The following is a 6009-nucleotide window of genomic DNA, read 5'->3' as shown; positions in this document are numbered from 1 at the left end:
AGACTTCAAAACTTCATTTTTTTTCCCTCAAGAATGGCTCTCTTTAATAAAATGTACCTCTACTCTCGAAGAAAGTTGTTGCCTCTGTACAGGGCAGTTGTTTTTCTTCTGTTCATTGAAGATTATCTTCTCTTAAGCAAGTACTCTCTGCCTCACTTACATGAATTCATTCTCCCTTTTCAAATAATCACATTATTTAAGATATTAAGTAATTATGCTTTTTTTGTTTCTCAATTCTCTTCTGATATTTTCTTTTGTTTGGTTTTTGTGATTATGTTGCTTTGCTGCTGTTACTTTTAAACATTTTTAATCCTAACCTAATTCCCCTTTTTTCATTCTATCATGTTATGTGTCATCCTGTTTTTCTTTGTGATGTAAAATTACATTTATAAAGACAAGTAATGTATTCATGTGACTTACTTAACCATAACCCTATCATTGGACCTATAGGTTTTCATCATTTTGCAATTTCACAAAAAATATTGTGAAATTTTCAGAGTGTTCTTTGTATTTGTTAACGTTTTGAGGTTGTAGATGTAGTAGTGGGACCATTGGGTCAAAGGATATGAACAGTTTTGTAGCTCTAGCTGAAATTGCTATGTTACTTTTCAGAAATATGGCAGTGGCAGTTTAATAAGTAGCTAATTCAACATAACTGCCAAAAGTTATCATTTTAAAGAATCTTTGCTATTCTGTTGGCTACTTATTCATACCTATCGACTGTTTTCATTTTTACTTGTTTGATTATAAGAATTTGAGTAATTTGTTTCAGGTCTGTATTAATAATTTTTGTTATCAAAAATACCTGTATCTCTTACTCTTACAAATTTCGATCAATTTTTTATGAGGTAGTTATGTAACTGCCAAAAGTTATCATTTAAAAGATCTTTGCTAATCTTATGGCTATTTATTGATACCTATTGATTGTTTTCATTTTCACTTCTTTGATTACCAGAATTTGAGTAATGTTTCAGGTCAGTATCAACAATTTTTCTTGTCAAAAATACCTGTATCTCTTACTCTTACAAATTTCAGTCAGTTTCTTATAAGGTAGATATATTGGATTTTAGAGGAAAGTTATGGAAACAGTTGTCATATTTTTCCCCCTCATATTTCTTGTTTATTCTGTTTACTTCATGTATGTATTTCTCTTCCTCACTCTAAACTCAATTCTGTATTTTCTTTCTATTCAGTCTTTTCCCTTTTCCCTTCCTATCTTTGCCTCAAAAGGTAAGAATGCTTTTGCAAGTTCTCAAAGTCTTCTGTTTTTTTTCTGAATAGTCTTATTCCATTCAAATGCCAGCCACTTTAAAGTAAGTCTTCCTTCATCCCTCCAGGTAATTTCATCCTCAGCCAATTCATCTACATGTTACCTTTGAGTCATCATACTTTCACATAAGATGAACTGTTCCTTAGTGAATGACCAATGAGACTAGTCATCTCAAGTGAGAAGGCAAGAGGATAGCTTTGTTGTGGTTTCATGGCGTGTTGTGGCAGCACCATCTCAAAGAATTCAGTCAGACCCATCTAATCCAAGTACAGGCATTTATTGAGATTTGACGCCCCTCAGAAGTGGGCTAGGTTCCAAGATGTACCAGTAACTTCAGAATAAGTAAAGATGCAATTACATAACAGAAATTATGAATATTAAAAAGGCAGGAGGGATTTGTTAAGAGATTAGTTAATTTAGAGGGGTCTCTTCTATGGTTTGGTGGTCAAACATCCTGGTGATGCTCTCCTCCAATTAGCTAGCTATTATGATCCTGTCTGGTCAAGATGGAAATTAAGGATCATGGTCCTGTCTTGGGCTAAATGGATGATTGTGGTTGAGTAAAAGAAGACATCTGTTCAAATATTTGAATTATATCTCGTGGCAGTGGCTGCATTGAGTCTAGGTGACTGTGGTGTGGTTAAACCCACATTATGTGGTTAAATCAGGATATTCCTGCTTTTCATTGTGGCACAAATAGGAAGTTAGAATATTGGGGCTGAGGGCAGCTTTATTCCATCAGCTCTAAAACCTCTGAGCAACTAAGAACCTTGGGAAAGAGCTAATCAGCTCTTTATTTTTCCTTTCAGAGAGCAGAGAATTTACTGGAGATAAACCTCCTAAATGTAATGAATGTGGGAAGGCATTCAGGAACAAGAATCAACTTGCTGTTCATCAGAGAATTCATACTGGAGAGAAACCTTATGAATGTAGTCAATGTGGGAAAACTTTCAGGATCAAGACACAAATTTCACGGCATGAGAAAATTCATACTGGAGAGAAACCTTATGAATGTAGTGAATGTGGGAAAGCCTTCAGGATGAAGAACCAACTTTCAGAACATCAGAGAATTTATATTGGGGAGAAACCTTATAAATGCAGTGTATGTAAGAAGGCCTTCACTCACAAGATGAGTCTTACTCGACATTACAGAATTCATACAGGAGAGAAACCTTATGACTGTAGTGAATGTGGGAAGGCCTTTAGGATTAAGAATACTCTTGTTAAGCATCAGAGAATTCATACTGGAGAGAAGCCTTATGAATGTAATGAATGTGGGAAAGTCTTCAGGATGAAGAATACTCTTGCTGAGCATCGGAGAATTCATACTGGAGAGAAACCTTATGAATGTAATGAATGTGGGAAAGTCTTCAGGATTAAGATACAACTTTCACTGCATCGTATAATTCATACTAGAGAGGTGCCTTATAAATGTTGTATATGTGGGAAGGCCTTTGCCTGGAAGGGAATTCTTACTCAACATGAGAGAATTCATAGTGGAGAGAAGCCTTATGGATGTAATGAATGTGGGAAGGTCTTTAGGATTAAGGTACAACTTTCACTGCATCAGAGATTTCATACTGGAGAGAAACCTTATAAATGTAGTATATGTGGGAAGGCCTTTGCTCGGAAGCCAAATCTTAATCAACATCAAAGAATTCATACTGGGGAGAAACCATATAAATGTACTGTATGTGAGAAAGCCTTCAGGATTAAGAGAGAATGTATATTGCATCAGAGAATTCACACTGGGGAGAAACCATATAAATGTACTGTATGTGAGAAGGCCTTCAGGGTTAAGACACAATTTATAGTGCATCAGAGAATTCACACTGGGGAGAAACCATATAAATGTACTGTATGTGAGAAGGCCTTCAGGATTAAGACACAATTTGTAGTGCATCAGAGAATTCATACTGGGGAGAGACCTTTTAAATGTAACATATGTGTAAAGGCCTTCAGGAGTAAGAAACAACTTTCACTGCATCAGAGAATTCATACTGGAGACAAGCCTTATAAATGTAGTATATGTGGGAAGGCCTATACTTGGAAGGGATATCTTACTCAACATCAGAAAATTCATACTGGGGAGAAATCTTTTAAATGTAGTGTATGTGGGAACACCTTTGAAAGTGAGTCCGGGCTTACTGTGCATCAGAGAGATCATACTGGAGAGAGACCTTATAAATGTAATGAATGTGGAAAAGCCTTCACTAGGAAGGGGAATCTTATTCAACATCAGGTAATTCATACTAGAGATAATCTTTATGAATGTAGTGAGTGTGGGGAGGCCTTCAGGATTAAGAAACAATTTTCACTGCATCAGAGAATTCATACTAGAGAGAATCTTTATGAATGTAGTGAATGTGGGAAGGCCTTCAGGAGTAAGACACAATTTTCACTGCATCAGAGAATTCATACTAGAGAGAATCTTTATAAATGTAGTATATGTGGGAAGGCCTTCACTTGGAAGGCAAATCTTACTCGACATCAGGTAATTCATACTGGAGATAATCCTTATGAATGTAGTAATTGTGGAAAGGCTTTCAGGACTAAGATACAACTTACACTGCATCAGAGAATTCATACTGGAGAGAAAGCTTATGAATGCAGTGAATGTGGAAAGGCCTTCTGGAAGAAGTCACATCTTACTGAGCATCAGAGATGTCATTCTGGAGAGAAACCTTATGAATGTAGTGAATGTGGGAAGGCCTTCAGGGTTAAGTCAGGGCTTACTGTGCATCAGAGAATTCATAATGGACAGAAACCTTACAAATGTGAATGTGGTAAAGCTTTCAGGAGTAAGTCACAACTTAGAATGCATCAAAAAGTTCATACTGGAGACTTTCGTTGTGAATGTAAGGAATGTGGGAAGCGTTTCCTGTATGACTCAGATCTTATTCGACATCAAAAAATTCATAGGAGAGAAGTAGAGAAACTTTTTGAATGTAGTGAATGTATGGAGGCCTTCAGGAATAAGACACAACTTTCTGTGCACCAGAGAATTCATACTGGGAAAATGCTTTATGAATGTAAGGAGTGTGGGAGGGCTTTCCCCTACAACTCAGAACTTATTGAACATCAAAGAATTCATACTGGAGAGAAACCTTATGAATGTAGTGAATGTGGGAAGGCTTTCAGGATTAAGACAAAACTTATTCAACATAAGGTAATTCATATTGGAGACAATTCTTTTTGAATGTAGTAAGTGTGGGAAGGCTTTCCCATATGTAGAACTCAGATTTTACTGGACATCAAAAAATTCATACAGGAGAGAAAGTTTAAGAATGTAGTGAATGTGGGAAGGCCTTCAGGAGTATGCACCAAATTCATACTGGGAAGATGCTTTATGAATGTAAGGAGTGTGGGAGGGCTTTCCCCTACAGCTCAGAACTTATTTGGCATCAAACAATTCACATTAGAGAGAAACCTTATGAATGTAGTGAATGTGGGAAGGCTTTCAGGATTAAGAAAAAAAATTTATTGAACGTCAGAAAAGTCATATTAGGGACAATTCTTTTTGAATGTAAGAAGTGTGGGAAGGCTTTCCCCTACAACTCAGATCTTACTAGACATGAAAAAATTCGTACAGTAGAGAAAACTTATGAATGTAATGAATGTATGGAGGCCTTCAGGAGTAAGACACTAATTTCTGTGCACCAGAGATTTCATACTGGGAAGATGCTTTATGAATGTAAGGAGTGTGGGAAGGCTTTCCCCTACAACTCAGAACTTATTTGGCATCAAAGAATTCACATTGGAGAGAAACCTTATAAATGTAATGAATGCAAGAAGTCTTTCAGAGTGAGGATACAACTTACTCAACACCAAAGTATTCATTCAGTAGAGAAGTATTAAGAGTGTAATGCATGTAGAAAGGCTTTTAGACTATAGACGCTATGTCCATCAGAGATCTCATTTTGGTGAGATTCCTAATGAATTGAGTGTGAGAAGGCCTTCCATTGCAATTCAGGTGTTATTAAGCATCGAAAATTCATGCAGGAGAACAACCTTATGTAGTGAATGTGGGAAAGCCTAATCCATACATTATGAATGTAACGTATGAGGGAAGGTCTTCTACCTGAATGTAGATCTTACTCAATATCAGCATTCATACTGGAGAGAGACCTTATGAATGCAGTGAATGTGGGAAGACTTTCAGCCTGAAGACAGAACTTGCTTAGCATCAAAGAATTCTGGAGAGAAATCTTGAGTTTGGGAAGGCCTTTAGATTAAGGACACTACTTTGTATATTAATTAGATAATTTATATTAGAGTGCTTCTTCATGAATATAAGGAGTGTGTGAATATCCCCCAGCTGACCAGACTATGATTCTGATTTCCTAGATGTAGGTCAGAGATTATTTAGACTCCTTGGGAGAAGAAGATATCCATCCCCACTGCAGAGGCAAAAGGCACAAAAACTCAGTGTTATCCTCCCATGGGCTGTTAGGGAGGGGGAGATTATGCTGGCTGAGCCAGAGGTTACTGAGTAGATGGTGGTATTGGGAGAGCCTTAGTATTCACTTTGATCCCTAGAGATAATGGCATGCAAGATGCTTGGGGATGACCTCTTGGCCATGAGATGAGCCTGAGCCTAATGTGTGATGAATCGTTGTTGACAGTGCTTGAGGAATATATCATAATCTGAGCTGTATTCCTGATGTTGCAGTGCTGCTTCTGCTCATTCATTTGGATAGCCACTGTGGATCATAAAGATTTGTAGTCAGTTTAATTAA

The 6009-nt window shown here is 37.0% G+C and overlaps 1 pseudogene; it reads left to right on the top strand.

Annotated features, from left to right (window-relative positions):
* Positions 1 to 5128, top strand: part of LOC118842743 — a 146093-nt pseudogene extending 140965 nt beyond the window's left edge.
* Positions 5129 to 6009: the final 881 nt, after the last annotated feature.

Source organism: Trichosurus vulpecula, chromosome 3 (genome assembly GCF_011100635.1).
Source record: "Trichosurus vulpecula isolate mTriVul1 chromosome 3, mTriVul1.pri, whole genome shotgun sequence".
NCBI classification, from domain to species: Eukaryota; Metazoa; Chordata; class Mammalia; order Diprotodontia; family Phalangeridae; genus Trichosurus; species Trichosurus vulpecula.
Note: the sequence above shows the minus strand (reverse complement) of the source record. Positions and strands in the feature narration are given on the sequence as shown.